The following is a 20,797-nucleotide window of genomic DNA, read 5'->3' as shown; positions in this document are numbered from 1 at the left end:
TTCCTCTCCTTTTTATTGTTGTTATTATTATTATGATTTTATTACTACCACTGCCATTTTCTGTTATTTTCTTCTCAATATAACTACACACTCTCTATATGCTCGAGCCAAAGAATTTCATTATGGATAAATGTTTATCTGTACACGACAATGAAACTTGAAACTTGAAACTTGCAATTTTCTGTTTATGTTATCTGAATAAATATTTAGTGTGCACCAGGTTCTTAGACTTGCACCATAAATGAAAGAATTTTATAAGAAATTGCAAAGTTTACATGTAGAAACTGGAACTTCACCCACTCATTCAGTCCAGTGTGAATGTCACTGCAAAACCATGAAAGAGAGAAGAAGAAACAGCCTCAGACGGCATCCTGATGACGGCCAGGCAGCTAAAAACACTGGACACCAGAGATGGGCAGTAGCGCGTTACTTGTAATGCAGAGCGTGCAGCGTTTAAAGCGTGGAAGTACTGACCTTACTTTGAGTTTGGTTCCATAAAAAGTGACAAAAACATTAGTGTCCATTGTGTGTGGGAAGAAAACTTCTTTTTACAGCGAAAACAACCCTAAACTTCCAAGCAAGCTCCGAGTAGCTGCCACGTGATGGGAAATTCACAGAGAAACTCGCGGATTCTTCCACTGACCGCTGCGGCACACCTGCACCAGGGTAAACCTCCGCCTACCCCACTCCTGCTTTACAGGTGAAAATAGAGCAACAGGACTGCTAGTCTTTGATTTTATTTATTTTCTGCTGTGTTTTACTTGCATCTATTTGAAAGACTGAGTGTAAACACAAAAAATATTTTATTTTATGTGCTGGAATGTGCAGAAAATAGGTTTAAATATTGAACTAATTTATTCAAGTCAGAGAATGTTGCAGATAATTTAATTTTTGCTTGATGCATGAAGTTAAAAGATTAAAACTAATAAAACAAGTTTTAAAAAGAGACTTTTCCATTTGATTACATTTTGTATGATGGATTATGTAGAAAAAGTAGAGTTGGGCTGAAAGATCTATCGCTTTATCACCTCTTCAGGTTGTAAATCGTGTTTTTAAAAAGTAACTAAGTAACTAAGTAATTAATTACTTTTGAAAATAAGTAAACAGTAAAGTAACGGGATTACTTTTTTGGGGAAGTAATCAGTAATTAGTTACTGATTACTTTTTTCAAGTAACTTGACCAACACTGGTGGACACAGGGCGGCATTAAAGATAAACAGCTTATACACTGTGCTGCAGGGCTTGCTGTATATTTGGCATTTTAAGCTAAATTATGCTTTAGCATAATATTTGTATGAATGACAACATCACACAGAAAGATGAATCTAACAAATATTAGTAACAAAAGAAAAGAAAAGAGCTGCTCTTTCTAAAGCTAATGCTTAGACGTCACACTGAAAACTTCAGAGTTTTTCTGGCGAGGCCAACACTGCAGAAGGATTGTTGACAGGAAAGTTCTAGTTTAATGCTTAATCTTCTCTAAATATGTTGACACAGTTTTTGCTTTACAGTCATAACACACTGGTGTCAGGGGAAGGGATTACGTGTTCTCAGGTTCAGGATCAGGCCTTTTGAAGACTCACACGATCACTGACAGCATTAAAAGCTCTGAGGTTATATTATGTAAAGGTGTCTCGTGCCACCAACACAGCTGTGAACACCAAGGCATGGACACTAGGCTCCAGGACACAGGGCACATGGGACACCACTCACAGAAAACATCAAACTGTTCTTGGTGTTATTTTAAATGTTTTTCTGTAATATTTAATTTGCTATGTTTAGTATATTCTCTGTTACTTTGCAGTGTATGTTTTATTTTCCCTGCAATGATAAAAATCCTGGTTCTGGAGTTGGTGTGGCCCCATGTGTCTTCCTCTGTGGTTGTTTTCACGTTTAGCTTCGTATTTCCAGTCATTGCTGGTTGATGCACTAAAGCTAATGTCAGTGTTACCACAGACATTAGCTTTAGAACAAGAGAGGCTAAAGTTGCAATTAATCAGCACTGTGTGAACACATTTAGCTACAATGTAACAAACATTCATTTACATTATAGTTCTGTGTTGCACTTGGTCAGAAATACAGCATATTTCCTGCAGTCAGCAGCAAATCCTCTATTTGTTTTCCATGTCTTTGGCAGTTCGTGGCTTTACATTCTGCAGACTCAACTCTATCAAGTTTTAAGAGGACATTATTGACCCCAAATCATATCAGGCTTTTTAGCTGCAGCCGAGGACAAAAGCCAACACATTGGTCTCAATAAGGGAAATAGTGGATCCAACATCTATAAAATGCACTGTAGGTTTGACTAAAACGCATAGAAAAGGGATGGATGCATCTCATCTCCATTATCGTGGCAAAGTCAAAGAAACACGCAGCTCGTAGTTATGACAGGAAGGTCCAACCTTTCCAGTCCAAGATGTTTAATGTCTTCACTTCAGTGACAGGTTAGTGAGTCGGTGAAATATGAGTGTCGTCTGATTCAACAGACGGACAGACAGTGGCTCAACTTTTGTTTTCATAAGATTTATTTTCATTTTTAAATTGAAAAACAAACAAACAAAAATCTCGCAACTATGGCACACAGCAAACAAACAACTAACCACAACGTGGCAGGCCATTGTGACCACAGGAGCACTCCTAGGTGCACACGCTTGTATCCATGCCATTGAAGGACAACCTCAGACACCCGAAAACCAAACACAAAAAGTAATAACATAATGAAAACAATAATAATAACATAATAACATTTGTAATTACAGAAAGAATTAGAACAAAAAACAAAAACAAGAACTCAAAAAAGTCGTCAAAACAAAAAGCAGAGAACACGTCACACAAACCCCCCCACCCTCCCCCATCCCTCTACCCCTGTATGGCTCTCAACCTCGTCACATTCGTATATCCAGACAGCCCATATTTACACCTATCTATAGAAACCCCCATGCACAGGAATCAACACCCCCCACGATAAAACCACAGCATTCAGGAAGTCGAGTCAGGAAAGCCCAACCGGAGATCAACTCAAAGCAGACCCAGGGGGGGTTTGTGTCACCTCTATGATCTGTTAGGTCCAGAGACGGTAGTACTGCCAAGAAGGAGCCCCAGATGTTTTCAAAGGTTCCATATTTCCCTTTTACGATGATATCTTCTCAGGTGTGCAGTAGCTCATTAATCCAGTGTCTCAGTGTTGGGGAATTTTCAGCAGAATACGTTTTTTCACCTTTGTACTCGCAAGTAAAATAAAATATTTCTTATGATAATTCACATTAGTAGAACCTGTGTCACCTAGAATCCATAGTTTTGGGTCCAGTTCGATTCGGATCCCCATTGAGATTGTTTCAATGGCCCGTCTCCAAAATTCTTCTATCACTGGGCAAGTCCACAGCATGTGCAGGAGATCTGTCACCTTACAACTCAAGCATCTGGGGGGTAATTACTATCAATTTTATGTAGCCTGTAAGGGGTGTAATATATCCTATGAAGTATATTAAATTGCATTTGCCTATTTTGTAGAAATTAACATGGTCTGTGCCTGTTCCAACAAGTGGTGTCATTCTACCTCTTCATAGACATGGCCCAGGTCTGTCTCCCATTTTCTTTTTATGGACGCTTTGTTGTGATCAGGTAACTTTCACTGATAATAGCACATATAGAAGATGCTATTCCTTTTATTGACTTCCATGGTTTGGTACAAACATGGGTTTCAAGAGGAGTTTCTTTTGGTATCTCGGGGAATAACCCTTTGGATTTCTCTTTGACCCGCTCTCTTATTTGTAGCAATTTGAAGAAACTTTGTCCTGGGAGTTTGAATTCTTCCTTTAGTTGTTGAAAGTCAATAAATGTGTCATTATTGTATAAGTCAGCAACAGTTCCAATATTTCTGTCCTTCCATCCCTGCAGTGTTGGGTCGGCAATGTGATGAGAGAGGTCAGGGTTGCCCCATAGGGGTGTCCTTCTAAGAAAGGAGATATTTATTTTCAGAAGCGAGTGGGATTCCTGCCAGACGCAGAAGGTGTTTAATATTAGCAAATTGTTTGTGAGCTTGGATAGACATTTTTTGTACCTAAAAATGGATCATCTTTTAATGGGGGTTCACCTCATGTTGTTCTATTGGAACCCATCGAACCTCACTGCTCTCTGCATGCAGCCAGATCCAAATTGATCGGTACTGGGAGGCAAGATAATAGTTCCTAAAGTTTGTTAAATTAAGTCCTGCCCTTGAATATGGGGCCTGCAGAGAGGAGAGTTTGACTCTTGGATTTTTCTTTTGCCATATGAAAGAAGTTATAATTTTATGAAGCTCTTTGAAGAAACTTTTAGGAACATTTGTAGGGAGACATTGAAGTAAGTAAATGAATTTAGGCAAAGTGTTCATTTTAATAACATTAATTCTGCTTATGAGAGGTAATGGAAAATCCATCCATCTCTGAATATTAAGTTTGGTTTGCTCCAACAGTTTGATATAATTTTGTTTGAATATTTGATCCTCGGATTTACCAATTTGTATACCCAAGTACGTGAAGCCATTATTACGCCACTGTAATGGGTCAGTAGGAGCTCTAATACGGCTGTCTTGTATATTTAATGACATAATCTCACTTTTGGTGTAGTTTAACTTGTATCCCGAGGCTGCACTGTGTTCTTTGAGACACTTCATTAAAGAGGGAATTGATTTAAGAGGGTCCGTTATGTATAGTAATAATAATAATAATAAATTTTATTTATGAGCGCCTTTCAAGTCACGCAAGGACACTTTACAATAGGATAAAACACTTAGTAAAACAATGGCAGAATAAGAACAATAAAACAAAAGCACAAAATTAACAAACAGTGGATTCACAGTGAATATGCAGATTTGAACAGATGGGATTTAAACTGGGGGAGAGAACCAATGTTTCTTATATCTGGGGGCAGAGAGCTCCACAGCCTGGGAGCAGAGCAGCTGAAAGCTCTGCTTCCCATGGTGCTGAGGCGGAAGGAAGGTACAGTAAGATGGATAGAAGAAGAAGATCGAAGTGAACGGGCAGAACAGGTGGTGCTTAACAGGTCAGAAAGGTAAGGAGGAGCGAGGTTATGAATGGCCTTGAAGGTGAGCAGAAGAAGTTTGAATATTATCCGGAATTTCACGGGGAGCCAGTGAAGTTCCTGAAGAACAGGTGATGTGCTGGTAGGAGGGGTTCTGGTGATAATGCGAGCAGCAGAGTTCTGAACCAGTTGAAGCTGATGGAGGGATTTTTGGGGGAGACCATGCAGAAGAGAATAGTAGGAGGTCATCTGCGTATAGAGAAAGTTTATGTTCACTAGTACCAAATTTGATTGCAGATATGGAGGCACTAGTACGAATGGCAGCGGCTAGTGGTTCGATCACAATCGCGAAGAGCAACAGGGAGCTTGGACAAGCTTGTCTGCAGCCTCTGGTTAAAGAGAAAGTGCCTGAGAGCACATCATTTGTTGTGATATTGGCTCTGGGGGCATTAAAAAGTGTCCTAACATAACAGGTGAACCTCTCTCCGAAGCCCATAGCTTCCATCGCCCGAAATAGAAAGCTGGCTCAATCCTGTCACATGGAGATTGTTAGCAGGGGGTCTTGGTTTTTTTGAGCAGTGTTCAGTATGTGGAGCAAACGTTGCACATTATCTGCTCCGTGCCTGTTTTTAATGAAGCCTGTTTGGTCAGCGTGTATTATCTTAGGCATGATGTCTTCCAATCTGAGTGCAAGTATTTTAGATAATATTTTATAATCTGCATTTAAGAGGCTGAGGGGTCTGTAAGAGTCACATCTCTGTTTGTCCTTTCGGGAGCAATGTGACTGTTGCGATTTCCAGTGACTCTGGTAATTTATTATTTTCTAAAGCTTCTTTGATCATATTCATGAGTGGTGTCAGTAATTTATTAGACAAAGCCTTATAATAATCGACTGGGAGTCCGTCTGGTCCAGGGGTCTTATTAATTTGTAAACACTTGAGGGCTCGAAGTACCTCCATCTCAGATATATCTGCATCAAGCAGTTCTTTGTCCTCATTATGTAATTTAGGAAGAGTTATTCCATCAATAAATCTTTTTGCAGCAGTACTGTCGACCCCTCGCTCAGATTTATACAAATCTTCATAGAACCGTTTAAACTCTGCATTTATGGGCAAGAAGTTCATCATCTTCTGTTAATATTGTCCGTATAAATTTGTCAGCTGTTTCTTTCTTAATTTGCCAGAACAGTAAGGCAAGGCAAGTTTATTTATATAGCACAATTCAACAACAAGGTGATTCAAAGTGCTTTACAGAGACATTAAAAAACAAAAACAAATAAAAAGCATGATTTAAAATTGATTAAAAAACAAAAACAGTAGATAAAATCAGAACAGTAGTTTACTTGTTTTGTTTTGTAGTAGTGATATCTAGTTCCTGCCATGGCTGCTTCCGTTCTGCTGGTTTGTGTTAATGTATTGAGGTATTCTTCCTTTTTGGTGGCGTATTTTCCTGCTCCAGGTTTTTAATGTCAACCTCCAATTTGGTTATCTTGTCTCTAACTTTTTTATGACATATGACGTATGACATAACCAAACCGCTCATATAGGCTTTAAGAGCTTCCCAGACATTGGCATGTGAAGAGGAATTTGAATTGGTATCTAGGAATATTTCAATATTAATGTTCATATATGAAATAAAGTCAGAGTCTCCTAGCATGTAACTTTTAAATCTCCACCTGTGGGTTGCAGGTTGTGACATGTTGGTAGCCCAGGAGAGTTTGATGGGATTATGGTCTGAAAAAGTAGCTGCTAAGGAGGAGCCGTCACCATCATGTGGTACAAGAAACATCAATTCTAGAGTGCGTGTTATGTACTGGTGAAAAAAAGGAGAAGTCCCTCTGGCCTGGATGAAGGTTTCGCCACACATCAGTTAAGCCTATATCCTTCATAGCTCGGTTCAGTGCTGTTGCTGCCTTGGATAATAAAGATGTTTTGGGTGAGGACTGATCCAGAGAAGGATTTAGGACCAAATTAAAGTCTCCACCCACAATATATTGATCCTCAATTGTAGCCACTTTCATTATTAAGTTGTTAAAGAATAAAGGGTTGTCGTAGTTGGGCCCATTTATATTTGCCAGAGTTATCTTATTTCTGTTTATTTCACAATCTACAAGTACGAATCTGCCATTTTTGTCCTTTTCAACTGAGTTTAGTTGAAAGTTCAGGTGTTTATTAATAAGCAGGGAAACACCTTTGGAAGTATATGAGTAAAAAACATTGCCCACCCAGTCTCTACGTAATTTTAAATGTTCAGCGTCTGTGAGGTGACTCTCCTGGATAAAAGCGACATCTACTCTCTGCCTCTTTAAGGATGTCAGCATTTTTTTCCTCTTAATGGGTGAATTGATCCTCTAATATTCCAAGATATACAAGTTAGATGAACCGTAATTTAAGTTTTTTATATGAATATCCTGGACAGGTAAGTGTCATGGTATTCAACTCTGGGGATTTCTGAACACATTCCTGCTTTCCTGAGTTTCGATGTGGTGGAGCTCTGCACATGGGCATAATAGTAAGATACAGCCTAGACCAGGGAGCTGTGTGAACAGTTGTGTAAGTGTGAGTAAAACGTTTGGTAAGAGACCAAACATAACCCCAAAACGTTAAAGTAAAAACCCCTGTAACAAAACCACATTAGGTAGGTGACAGTAGTGGAGGCCCAGGCAGCGGCTGAGATCGAAACTTTAGCCACTCTCAGTGAAATATTTACAGCAAAGCACTGAATTTTACAGTCAGATATAGAACATAACTGTATAAGAGACAAACTGGTTGATCAAGATGTGATCACACTCACCCAGTAGGGGGTTAATGTCATGGTCATATATGCTCACAAAATCTGTACTTTTATGAATTCGTACACATTATCTTAACTGACTAATGAACGATTGTCTCTATTAGGAACCAAATACCGGATTATCATAAGTCGTATCTCAAATTAGTCTGTATACTTGAGGGTGGTGAGTTTCTATGTCACTGCTTGATGTTATAGTCTTTTCTTCCTTCATGTCGCTCCCACCCCAAAGTTAACAATGAAGGCCTTCTCATCTGAGAGTATAAGAGCAAATTGCTTGTTTGTTGAAATCGCATTAGATCACTTTAGTCTACCCACTCGGCAGATCTTTCAGAGAACGTTGGGCTTTGGCAGGAGTGGAGAAAACTTTGATGGATCCCTGGTGCCTGATGCGAAGCTGAGCTGGGTACATCAGCGCATATTCAATCTCCTTTTCTTGCAGCCTCTGTTTCATGGAACTCGTCTCGTCTGCGCTGTAATCCGGAAAGAAAAATATCTTCTTATTCTCGTATGTCATCTCTCCCCTACTTCTGGCCAGTCGGAGGACTTTCTCTTTGTCTCTGAAGTTCAGGAACGTAGCGATGAGGGGCCGCGGTCTGTCCGACTTCTTCCCGACGCGGTGCGCTCTTTCAAGGGTGATGTGTGAGGTGAAGTTAGCATTCCCCAGGATTTGTGGTATGAATTTCTCCAAAAATCCAACAGCGTCGCGGCCTTCTGCTTGCATCCTAACGTTGGACCTCCTGCTGCGGTTCTCCAAGTCGTCAATTTTATCTTTGAGTTGCGTTGTCAATTTCTCCATTTTGTCGTCACGGCTGCGTGCATCTTTAATGTCGTCTTTGTTTGCGCTCACTCGCGCCTCCATCTCCTCAACCTGCTCCGAAAGCGCATTGAGAGAGGATTCAATTTTCGTCAGGGTTGTTTGTATGTCGGCCGTTTTTTGTCAGTGTGGTTCGTGAGGTCCTCTTTAGTTTCCTTGATAGCGTTGAGAAGTTTGCTAACTGGCTATTCCTCCTCCCCATCCGCCATATTTCTTGTTGCTACTGTGTGCAGGTGCCTGAAGTTTTATCCATTTTCTTTCGTTTTGTGTGTCGACAATCATAACGTGCCGTCTCTGCAGATGCCTGTACAGATCCAAAGTTGTATTTGCAGTATAATGTGATTGTTTCCTGTGCGCACTTTCCACTTTACTAACATGCTCTTGTCCTTTTGTGCAATGAAAATAAAAGTCATCTCCATATGTCTGCTACTGAAAGCTATATGTCTTTAACACGACTGCACACAAACCGAAACCTGCACAGAAGGAAAAAAACACATTTTATTTCTTTCTATCTGCCTGACATGCAGAGAACTAAAGAACCTTTGTAACTCAAGTAATCACATAATTGTAGCTGTAATGTAATTTTAGTACAGCAATACTTTACTGCATTACTGAAAAATGTAGTGTGATTACAGAAGCCCAGCACTGCCAGCGAGTGGTGCTGAGGTTAGTAAGGATAGTCCATGATGGAGTTTGTTTAAGGACTTCTTCTTCACCACAGCTTCAAAGGTGTCCAGTTAGCAGCCAATCACAGACCAGCTTCTCTGATCTGTTTATTCAGTTTGTTGATGTCACCAGCTTTGATTCTGCCTCCCCAGCAGACTGCAGCACACTCCACTTGCCACAGCTAATCTTCAACACTTTGCTTCACATGTTGAAGGATCTGAGGTTACAGAGGAAATAGAGCCTGCTCATCCCTTATGCAGCCTGGGTCTTGCAGTGCAATCGATGTAGATGTAGAAGCATCTTGAGGTAACTGTTGCTGTGATTTGGTGGTTCACCCTGGTACCTGTACTCCTCCATCACATCAGCATCCGGTCCCAGGATACAGACAGGCCGTGTAATTGTTGTCTTCCTTCTGAAGTTGATCATCATCTCTCTGGTCTTATATACTTTCAGAAGCAGACGATTTCTCGCAGACGACTCCCTAAAATCATCCACTATCAATCAATCAATCAATCAGTCTTTAATTATAAAGCACTTTTCATACAAAAAGAAAATGTAGCACAAAGTGGTTAAAAGCAGCCCACCCCACCCCACCCTCCAACTCACTCCCCACACTCTCATTAACATAAACGATGTGAATACACACATATCCCCCCCCCCCCACACACACACGCACTCTTAAAGAGTAAAATTGGGCCGGGTTCGCATGAGCCAGGTGAGGAAACACTATCACAGGGAGCCTCTGCACCGGGAGCCGGTCACAGACCGCAGCCTCCAGGCTGGGCACACAGCAGGAGGGAGGCAAAGAAGCCCCCCAGCCAGGCTGAGAGAGCCCCAGCAGCCACGGTCGATCACAGCCCCGGTGCAGAGAGCGCCCTCCGAGGAAACACTGGAGATATGACACAATAGGATATATACAGTATTTTGTTGTACAGTTATTTTATTTTCAACTTTAATTTATATATTTTATCTTATTCTTTCCCAGTTAAATTTACCCTTCATTCTAATTTGTGTTGTACAGTTATTTCATTTTTAACCTTAATTTTTATTTATTTATTTTTTTTAATATTTTATTCCTTCCTAGTTAAATTTACCCTTTTTAATTTTTCATATTTATTTCCTATCTTATTCATAGCCTTTTCCTTTTTTTTCCCTTTAGGTCACGAGCAGTTGTCTAAGCATTTCACTGCATATTGTACTGTGTATGACTGTGTACGTGACAAATAAAATTTGAATTTGAACAGGGTAAAACGATAAAATAAATAAGAACGGGATACAATATAAATATAAATATAAATAGAGTAAGAAGATTAAAAAATGAATAAGAATAAAATCAATAAATATTAGGTAAAGCCTAAATTAATAATAGAATAACAGGATAGAATAAATAAGCATAAAATAAATAAACGTTAAGTAAAAGCTAAATTAAAAAGGTGGTCTTGAGCCTGTTCTTAAAAACACGTACGTTCTCTGCGGCCCTGAGCTCCTCCGGCAGGCTGTTCCACAGACGAGGACCATACCACTGAAAAGCTGCCTCTCCGTGAGTATGTGTCCTGACTTTAGGGACAATCAAAAGGCCAGTACCAGAGGACCTCAGGGTCCGCGAGGGTTCATATGGTAAAAGCAAATCTGAAAGATAAGAAGGCCCAAGACCATTAAGACATTTAAAAACCAATAAAAGAACTTTAAAATAGCTCCTCCTGCTCCTCCTGCTCCCCACTAATACTTTCAACCACTGCAGAATTAATAGAGCAGTTCTTCATGTTGAGCCAGAGCCATGAAAGTTCGAGGTGTACAAAGTGAAGAAGAATGAAAGCAGCACTGCCTCTCGTGCAGCTGCTGTACTCCACATCTTCAACTCAGACATGCCCAGTTTTGTCAGTACTGCCAGGCACAAAGTAATCCATGTTTACAGACATTTCTTGTAGCTTTTCTCTTTTTTATTTAGCTCTATGTGCAAAACTACTGCAGCTTCGTTGCTGGGTGATTCTTAGTCACCTGGGGTCCTTGGCTTGTGGTGGGAGTGCTGGTCTTGGCTGCCCGTTGCCTTTAGTCCTCTGCAGCTCTTGCCATTGGCCATCGGGGCTCCGTGTGGGTCCTCCCTTTTCCTTTGTCATAGTCACTGGGACGGACGGCCTCAGGTCAGAAGTCTTGGGGAGCTGTGACAGGCGTTACCTGCTGTCCAGCAGCCGAGTTCTCTAATGAGCTTTGGTTTCACCATGAGATTATTAATACTGGCTAGTCTTGGTAGGAGTAAAGTATGTGTGTGAATTAGACAGATGGGCGTGTTTGCAGATGGGCAGTAACGCGTTACTTGTAACGCGTTACTGTAATCCGATTACTTTTTTCAAGTAACGAGTAAAGTAAGGGATTACTATTGCAAAAACGGTAATTAGATTTTTTTGCGAGAATTTCTCATGACAGTGACGTAAGCGAGTGCCACGTTCGTGACAACAGCTGTGTGCAGATCAACAATGGATCATATATCGAGTGCGGGAGAGAGTATGAGCGTGCAGCGTTTAAAGCGTGGAAGTACTGACCTTACTTTGAGTTTGATTCCATAAAAAGTGACAAAAACATTAGTGTCCGTTGTGCGTGGGAAGAAAACTTCTTTTTACAGCGAAAAAAACCCCTAAACATCCAAGAAAGCACCGAGTAGCTACGACGTGATGGGAACTCACAGAGAAACTCGCGGATTCTTCCACTGACCGCTGCGGCACACCTGCACCAGGGTAAACCTCCGCCTGCCCTGCTCCTGCTTTACAGGTGAAAATAGAGCAAAAGGGCCACTGAGTCTTTGACTTTATTTATTTTCTGCTGTGTTTTACTTGCATCTATTTGAAAGACTGAGTGTAAACACAAAAAATATTTTATTTTATGTGCTGGAATGTGCAGAAAATAGGTTTAAATGTTAAACTAATTTCTTCCAGTCAGAGAATGGTGCATATAATTTAATTTTTGCTTGATGCATAAAGTTAAAAGTTTAAAACGGATAAAACAAGTTTTAAAAAAGGAGACTTTTCCATTTGATTACATTTTGTATGATGGATTATGCAGAAAAAGTAGAATTGGGCTGACAGTTCTATCACTTTATCACCTATTCAGGTTGTAAATCGTGTTTTTAAAAAGTAACTAAGTAACTAAGTAATTAATTACTTTTGAAAAGAAGTAATCAGTAAAGTAACGGGATTACTTTTTGGGGGAAGTAATCAGTAATTAGTTACTGATTACTTTTTTACATTACAACACTGGTCATGAACAATAAACAGCTTGAAGTTAAACAAATTCTATTTGTTGATGGGCCAATCTTTGTTTGGCCCAAGCTTACACATCTATGTGCAGCCTGTCTCTGGAAGTGAAAGACCAGCTCCTGCTCTTAACAGCTCAGTAACCCCACTTCATCTCAGACTTTCTAGGCTGTTTGGTCAGCAGGCAAAGTTTAATAGTTTGCTGTTCATCTTCACAGATGTCAACAACCAAATCCACCCACACTGCCTGAGGCCTTGTATGGATTAAGTAAGAATGACAACGTAGTCTTGACTTTCATCAAGTGTGTGAAATTGAGCTCAGGCTGGGCTGACAATTTCTCTCACTCCTATTACACAGATTTAAGGAAACAGTGGGGTGACACTGACAGCGCTTCAAAGACTCGAAGATGAACATGTTACTCATTTGTTTCTGTCAGTCAAACAAAGCTGCAGCGACTCGCAGCAGAACTTGTGCAGCTGAGAACCAAAAAGGCTTTTTCTGTTGTTGCTGAACATCAAAGCAGCAGCAGAGAGAACAGAATATCCCACTTCCAGCCCGTCAATGCTGGGACGTGTTTTCATACTGGAGCTCAGGGATTTTGTTTCTTCAAAAAGAATAACAAGCTGCAGAAAGCTGCCAATGAGTGACAGTGTATCATCCGAGGCAGCGGCTAAAGGTTGTGGCTGGAGCTAATTGTTCGCCAGGCAGCCGCTCCCACTCAGTCTTATTGCACTGATATCGCAGCTGCAGTTGGTAATTATGCGGTGGAAGCCCTGCGAAAAGATGACAGGGCTTTACACATTCAGAAGCCTTGGTTTAATGCTATTTAAAACATGCAGGTCACTGCTTTTGGACTTGTAAGCTGAGGAGGAGTAACCTGCACCCCTGCACTTCATCACCACTCCCACATAAACAAACAGAGATTGCCTCCCTCAGCATTTGGCTTATATAGGAAATTAAGTCATCCACGGGACTCTGTGACTCTGTGCTTGGATGTTGAATCTCATATATGCTTCCCAGTATTAGTGGAAACCAGTACACACCGTCTGATATCAAGTTATGTTTATCTATGTAGACAGGTTGGTAGAGTTAGGTATCTGTCTCTCTGCCAGCTGTTGACATCACTGTCCATAATATGTTGGTGTTTCTAAGGTACAGCATGTAAATGAAATTTCCTTTGTTTCCTGGTCTTTTACTGTTTATGCTGTGATCGGTGAGCCTTCTCGATGAATTAAATTCACCTGCTGAAAAGTTTCCCATCTGGGTCAATGTCAGGCTTGGCCGGACTCGCTGCTTTTCCAAGTAATAATAAAATTATGTTTGAAGGTATAAGTTAGGGATAAAGGGAGGGAGCTAGCTGATAAGGAGGAGAGAATGAAGGCAGACCAGGTGGAAGGTAAAAAGGCCAAGATCACATGAGGTGGAGTCATCATGATGTAGTAATAAAGAGGTAATAGAGGTAATCTTGACAAAAAAAGAAGGTGTTAATAGTGTTTGAGGGGATAAGTTTGAAGATGGAAACTGAAAGGATAATGTTGATTGTTGTCACTGTGTACGTCTAGAAGGGAACGAGGAATTCTAGAGTAAGTTGGATGAAGTTGTAGAGAGCGTCTCCAGAGAGGACGCAGCAGAGATTGGTGCAGACTTCAGTGGACATAAGGGAATGGAGACAATAAGGAGGTTGTAGGGTGGGGACGGTGTTGGATGGATGCAAAATGACAGATGTGAAACGGATGGAAATGACAGTGGTGAATACATATTTGAAGAAGACGAGGAACACTCCCTCTTCTTAAAATATCCTATACAGAAAGTGGAACGTGAAAGAGATGCAGCAAAAGTGCAGCTAGGAAGCATTGAATGGTAATCTGTGAGGGCACAGGCCAATGATGCTGCAAAGAGTTCAGAGATTAGATGAGACAGACTCTGGGTGGGAGGGAAGATTACCAGGTGACTGACAGGGAGAACCACAATCTCCTCTTCCTAGAGCAGGAACAGGGGTGGTCTACAACTCAGGAGGCTGCAGGCTAATATTCCCTGTGTGCATATTTGATCCAGGCCAGCTCCGAGGACCAAGAGGAGGGATTTGAGGAGATGGAACAGCCTCCAACTCCGGCTTGTCCACCGTGTTTGCCCATTTCTCTGGTGGTAGAAATGTGATAACAGGCTAACACTAGCTCCTAAAACTGTTAAACAAATGAAGGATTATGATCAGAGATTAGGTCAGAAGGGATCCCGAGGATATGGAAATGTGATTAAAAGGAAGGTTAACAGTTTTTAAAACTGATGGAAGTTTGAGGAGAGCCATGAAATGAGCTGCTCTTGAAAACTCGTCAGTGATGGTGAATGTCAATTCACCATTACAGGAGGAAAGACATGACAAAATTTTGGGTTATGAAAGACCACGACCTGCTATGAGCTGGTAACAACTGCAATAGGGGACTCACTAGATGTGCTTCTGGTAAAACAGGGCAGACCACCACAGAGAGGCAGAGGTGCTTTAAGTGACTTCGAACATGGCCTGTTTGTAGTGACACATGTTAGTGCCTTGTTGATGCCACGGGCCAGATGAGAATTATAATCAAGTAAATGGACTGGTTCTTATATAGCACTTTTCTACTCTTAGCACTCAAAGCGCTTTACACAACGTGTACGCATCGGAAAGCAGCTTGGGGTCAGCATCTTGTCTGAGCCCTGCAGACTGAAACAGACAACCACCAGCCTTCCCATTAGTAGGTGACGTGCTCGACCACCGGAGATGTAGCCACCCCACAGCATGCAGAAGAGCATACATGCACACCACATCCATCCTTTTTACTGATGAGCTAGCAGAAGACTACACCTGAAGATTACCTGGGACCACCTGAGAACAGGAAATGAGGCTATAATTCATACTGGCAAACTAAAACAGGACAATAGAAGAGTTGAAATACTTACGGTTACGAACTGTACCTGGAACAAATTGTCCAATAACGGCAGCCAAACTGAAGCAGCATTCAGGCTGTTTTGAACAGCTGCCAGATGCATTGAGTTCATTTCTTCTTGCAGAAAATGATCATTTTCAAATTTGCCCTTTCAGTCTACCATATGTTCAAAGCTGATGAGAGAAGGGCCGATACATGCAGTATTTATTTACGAGGTCCAAGACTCATCGAGCTGCAGGTACGAGGGCATCCCCTCACACGTGTCTCATCTGCATCAGTGCTGTTGGTCTTTTCTGTCCTTTCCCCTTCTGTCAGTCTAGGATCATCATATTCTGTGCCAACAGTCATCTTGTGTTGTGACAGGGATTCAAGCTTTAAAAATATGCTGCATGCACTGTTGCTGAGTTAAATGAATTACACTTTATGATGATAACAACTGGCACAGAAATCACCATATTTAAACCTAATGAAAACGGTTTCTGACTGACAAGAGAAACATTCCTCACAAACACACAAACATATAAGCATGCAGTGTATCTGCAGGCTTCAGGCTTGAGCATCATCTAATATTGCTATGGACTCATGCTTTCTTGTGACCAATAGGAAAAATAATTAAGCATAATTAACGAGGCTGAAACCTCAGAGAAACACAGCGCTGTCAGTCCTGGATGACCTCATTAACATTTTATGTTTCAGGCACACGCGATTATTGGTTCAGTTGTATTCAGCCACGTGACCACAACCCCTGCAGGACAAGTGATTCATCACTGCTCATGAATACAAACCCTTAGTCTGGGGGGAAGAGCTCCAAACCATCTCAGTCCAGCAGATCACCAACTGTCTAATAAAGACAGCTCACATGGAAAGCCGATTCACTGGTATGATTCTCACGCTCATGTTTGTCAAAGCACAAGCTCCAGTCCTCCCCCTTGTTCATACAATGTACAAAAATACCTAGATCGAGTCAAATACTGAACTGACTGTGAATGATTAGGAGCCTGGGTCGGCCCCAGCATGAAAAAAAAACCTGTTGGTGTCGTAAAGAAAATTGGCAGCTATAAGACTGGTGATCAAACAAAAGCATCGTTTTCTGTGAGAGGGAAATGTGTGAGAAGGTTCCCAGTCATCCAGGCCATGGTAGCCTAAGGAGCTTGGAAAGAAAATCGTCTGGACTTAAGTTTCTTGAAGACGTTTACCTCTCATCTGAGAAGCTTCTTCAGTTCTAAACCCAAATGATGGAGTCCCAGGTGTTTAAACCCTAGTGGGAGTTGTCCCTTAAGAGGGTCACAGACCCACTGTTGATCATACGCCTCATCATCATTATCAGCAGAGGTTCTTTTCCCCCTGCCTTCAGAATTGTTGTCTGAAGGCCAAACAATGCTTAACAGATAATGATCCGCCTGACAGTCATGTTTTATTAGAACTATAGAACCAGTTTGTGTGTGAGTGTGTTGCTGGGTCTGAAGTACACTGGGATGTCGTGCTTGGAGAAAACTCTCCTGAGTGTCTCTGATAAACCTGCTACATGAGGGATGACAGTGTTGTTCCCTTTCTTTCCCTTCTGGCTGAAAGGGAACATTTTCTGCCCGGTGGTGTTGATTACTCCAAGTTTGTGTCCAGAGGGTGGTGGGAGTCACAGAGGAGGTACTGGTCTGTGTGTGGGCTTCAGGTAAACTTCAATGTTGAGGTTTCCATTCTCCTCAATGGACACGGCACAGAGCAGGAAGATCAAACGACTATCCTTTGTGTCTTTCCTGGTGAACTTTGTTTCTATCCACTGCATTGATGTGAGCAGTGACGGCTTCTGCTTCTTGGGTTTTAATTTTGACCCAGGTGCATCCATGTAGCCGTACCAGTGGCTAGGTGCTGTTTCTTTGAAAGAGCCAAGAGCATATTTTCCACTCCCTCCATGAAAAGGTTGGACACTTGGGGCTCTATAGCACATCCATGTTTTTTGACTGTAGAAACTCTCTTTGTATTTAAAATATTCATGATCAGTAGTGAGTCAACGACCCTCCTAAGGGACAACTAGGGTTTAAACACCTGGGACTCCATCATTGGGGTTTAGAACTGAAGAAGCTTCTCAGATGAGAGGTAAACGTCTTCAAGAAACTTAAGAAGTCCAGTCGCTTTTCTTTCCAAGCTCCTTAGACTACCATGACCTGGATGACTGAGAATCTTCACAGACATTTCCCTCTCATAGAAAACGATGCTTTTGTTTGATCAGTCAGTCTTATAGCTGCCAATTTTCTTTGCTACACAACTCTTCTTTTTCACGCTGGGGCCGGTGCTACAAATGTGTGTGAGTATTAACAGTCCAGAAACCTGAATGTTAGCAGTGGAAGGAACTATCTTCATATCTGAAAACTGATGTTGAAAATAACACCGACCTCACACTCATCCACAAAACATGTGACTATATCACATGCAAAATACGAGATAATATCAGATGACTTGTGTCTAGTAACACGCGTGTGTGATGTTACTGCCCACATGAATGAATTCAGTTCCTTCATATTTGCACAGAGCTATGAGCCACAATTGAAAACTGAATGAGCCGTCTCATGGTTGTCTGCAGCGTCACTTTACAGACTTCAAAGCGATGCAACACTACAGCCCACTTAATCTCCTTACGGAGACCCCTCCCACCTGTCAGTGCTCAGCAACTTGTCCCTGGTGCACAAAACCCTCTCCTCCAGCTCCACCGGCTTTACCATTCAAAGCTGCATATTCAATAATCGCTCACCTGTTTGTCCTTTTTTGTACCATAAGCATTTCTCTGTGTGCTGGGAAATCTCCAGGACAGGAATCGAGCAGAAGCTCAGAAAACAGTAAACAGAACTTTAACATTGCCGTTTGATTTCTGGTTAAATTTCAAATATCCAAAGAATAGAGTTTAGCTGATCTCATCATCATTGTTAAATCAGCTAATGTCAAAGTTCACCTGCAGGTCCGACCACGATGGGTCAAAATCCAAATGACAGCTTTAATATCAAAATATTGATATTTTTCATTTAGTCATGTAACAGAAAAACACGTCAGAATGGAAAATGTTTGAAAAATACAGCTCAGTGAAGAAATGTTTAACATCTTCCCTCGATTTTAATGACTGGGGATCTGACCACGCTTCCAAAGAAAAGGTCAAAAGGTTACCAAAACATTAAGAAACCAACAAACAAAAAACACATGAATCCATCTTTTCAACAGCAGAATGAAGATGAACTTACGCAAAGGCTAATCCGACAACACGTCACTGATCAGGTATGCAGTGATAGTCTGGGTATGAAGGCAGGTAGATTTCTACTTCTGCACCTGCGTCGCCCAAAAAACAGAAGAGACCAGGTCGCAGTCAAAAGGAATCATGCAGCAGAAATAAACACTGATATTCTTCTTTAAATAAGCAGATTCTGTTGTTCTCTGCGACATTTACACGATAGTCATACCTGGTAGATAACCGATGAGCTTCATTAAAACTGTGATTTAGGGGAAAATTCCAGTTTAAAAGCAGAACAAAGTTGATTTTATCCTTACTTTGACGTGTGTTGTGTCAGTGCATTGCTGTACTTTCCATACATTTAATGTGTTGCCATAGCAGCAGAAAGATGATGAGTCCGTGCTGCATTTTCTTCCCTTACTGCTTCCTATTCGTTAATCCAGTTAGTCACATCACAGAGCTTCTGTATCCACCAGCCCAGAAATCCTCGAGTCATTTATGGTGACTTAAGTAAGGAAGAAGAGGAGAGAGAGACAGAGCTTAGCTTACTATTACCAGCTGCCACAGAAGATTTCACAGTGTCGCACGATGTTCTTATATACTGTAATTACCTCCAAGTTAGCCACCTAAAGCGCAGCATCGTTGCTCTCTATACACAGTAAAGCATGTGGTGAACAGAACGCTGGAGGAAGCTCATCAAATACATTAAACCCTGATACAGTTTTATTAGTGGTATACATGTGAAATCAGATTAGCACAGCGTTTCATATAAAGAACATTTAGCAACAGCCAAACACGGTGGTGGTGTTAGATCATTGATGGAACCATGTGAGGCGATGAGCTCATGTCCTGAAGCTCAAACACACAGAATCCACCTGTGAATGGCTCAAAACCAAAATGAAGGTTTTGAAGTTGCCCAGTGAAAGTTGTGGACGTCTTTTCAATGTCAGACTTTTTAATATTGCTTCTGTCAGCTCTGCTGTCACATGTGGAAGGTTTACTCATGTTTACCACTGGGTGGCTGTAGCTCAGGAGGTAGAGCAGTTTGCATGTCAAGAGTATGAATGTGTGTGAATGTAGTTAGGAAGCACTCAGTTTAGAGAAAGTGTGTGATTGGGTGAAAGTGGCATGTTGTTTAGAGCACGTTGAGTAATCTGTGAGAGTAGAAAAGCGTTATATAAGAATCAGTCCATTCACTGTGCGAACAGATGTTCTTCATGTTACTTTTGCACTATTATGTTCTGGCACATGTTGTTATTACATGGCTTGATTAAGGAACACATTAGGCTGACATCTGGAGCCAGAGCTGAAACTGTTCTGGGCCAGCGCAGGGCCAGCAGTGTGTCTGCAACTGGCCTTGTGCTGGACCATGTGTGGGCCACCAAAGAGCCGTCATTCTTTGCAGTATGTGGGCCATGTGTAAGCACATTGTGTGGGCCAGATCCAGGCCATACCAGTTTTGCACAGAGATAACGCAGACAATCCAAAGAGGAACAGGGGTGAACACACACAATATATATATACACAGAGAAAAACGAGGAAATTGCACACAGGAGGGAGACACAGCTGACACTAATCAGACGAGACAAGGCCGGGAGGAAGAAAAACCGATTACACTGAAGCACAGGATGCCAGACTCTCCAGAGTAAAACAGGAAGCATGAACATAGAACCAAGAACATGAGACACAACACAAGGAACACGAGGGAGGCACAGAGAACATCTACACACTGGAAATAATCAGAAAACTAACCAAATGAATGAATATTAATAATCACAAAACATAAACACGGAGTCTCCAGACTCTGGTCCCTGACATGAGTTAACACAAACGTGAGCAGCTAGCCGGGGGATGCTTCTCACAGGCAGGTGGCAAAACCTGCGCATTGACAAAGACTGTCGAGCAAACTGCTCATACTCTCCTTCACAACTTCTCTCAGTCCATCGACGATCACAGCCACGTTCATTTCCTCCTACAATCAGGAGCAAAACAGGAAACTTGTAAAAATGAACAATATATAATCCAAATGCTCTTTTAAACTCATTAAACACACTGCACTCCTCCTTCATATTTCAACACATTTTATTAACTGGCAGTTTTAACCTGGTTACAAATAAA

The 20,797-nt window shown here is 41.4% G+C and overlaps 1 protein-coding gene across 1 annotated transcript in view; it reads left to right on the top strand.

Moving 5' to 3' along the window:
• tmem178bb (transmembrane protein 178Bb) overlaps positions 1–20,797 on the top strand; it is a 78,707-nt gene that overhangs the window by 44,649 nt on the left and 13,261 nt on the right. The window lies entirely within an intron of this gene.

Source organism: Perissodus microlepis, chromosome 17 (assembly GCF_051167445.1).
Source record: "Perissodus microlepis isolate ML-2025 ecotype Zambia chromosome 17, ASM5116744v1, whole genome shotgun sequence".
Classification (NCBI taxonomy): Eukaryota; Metazoa; Chordata; class Actinopteri; order Cichliformes; family Cichlidae; genus Perissodus; species Perissodus microlepis.
This window is presented reverse-complemented; position numbering and strand designations above follow the sequence as displayed.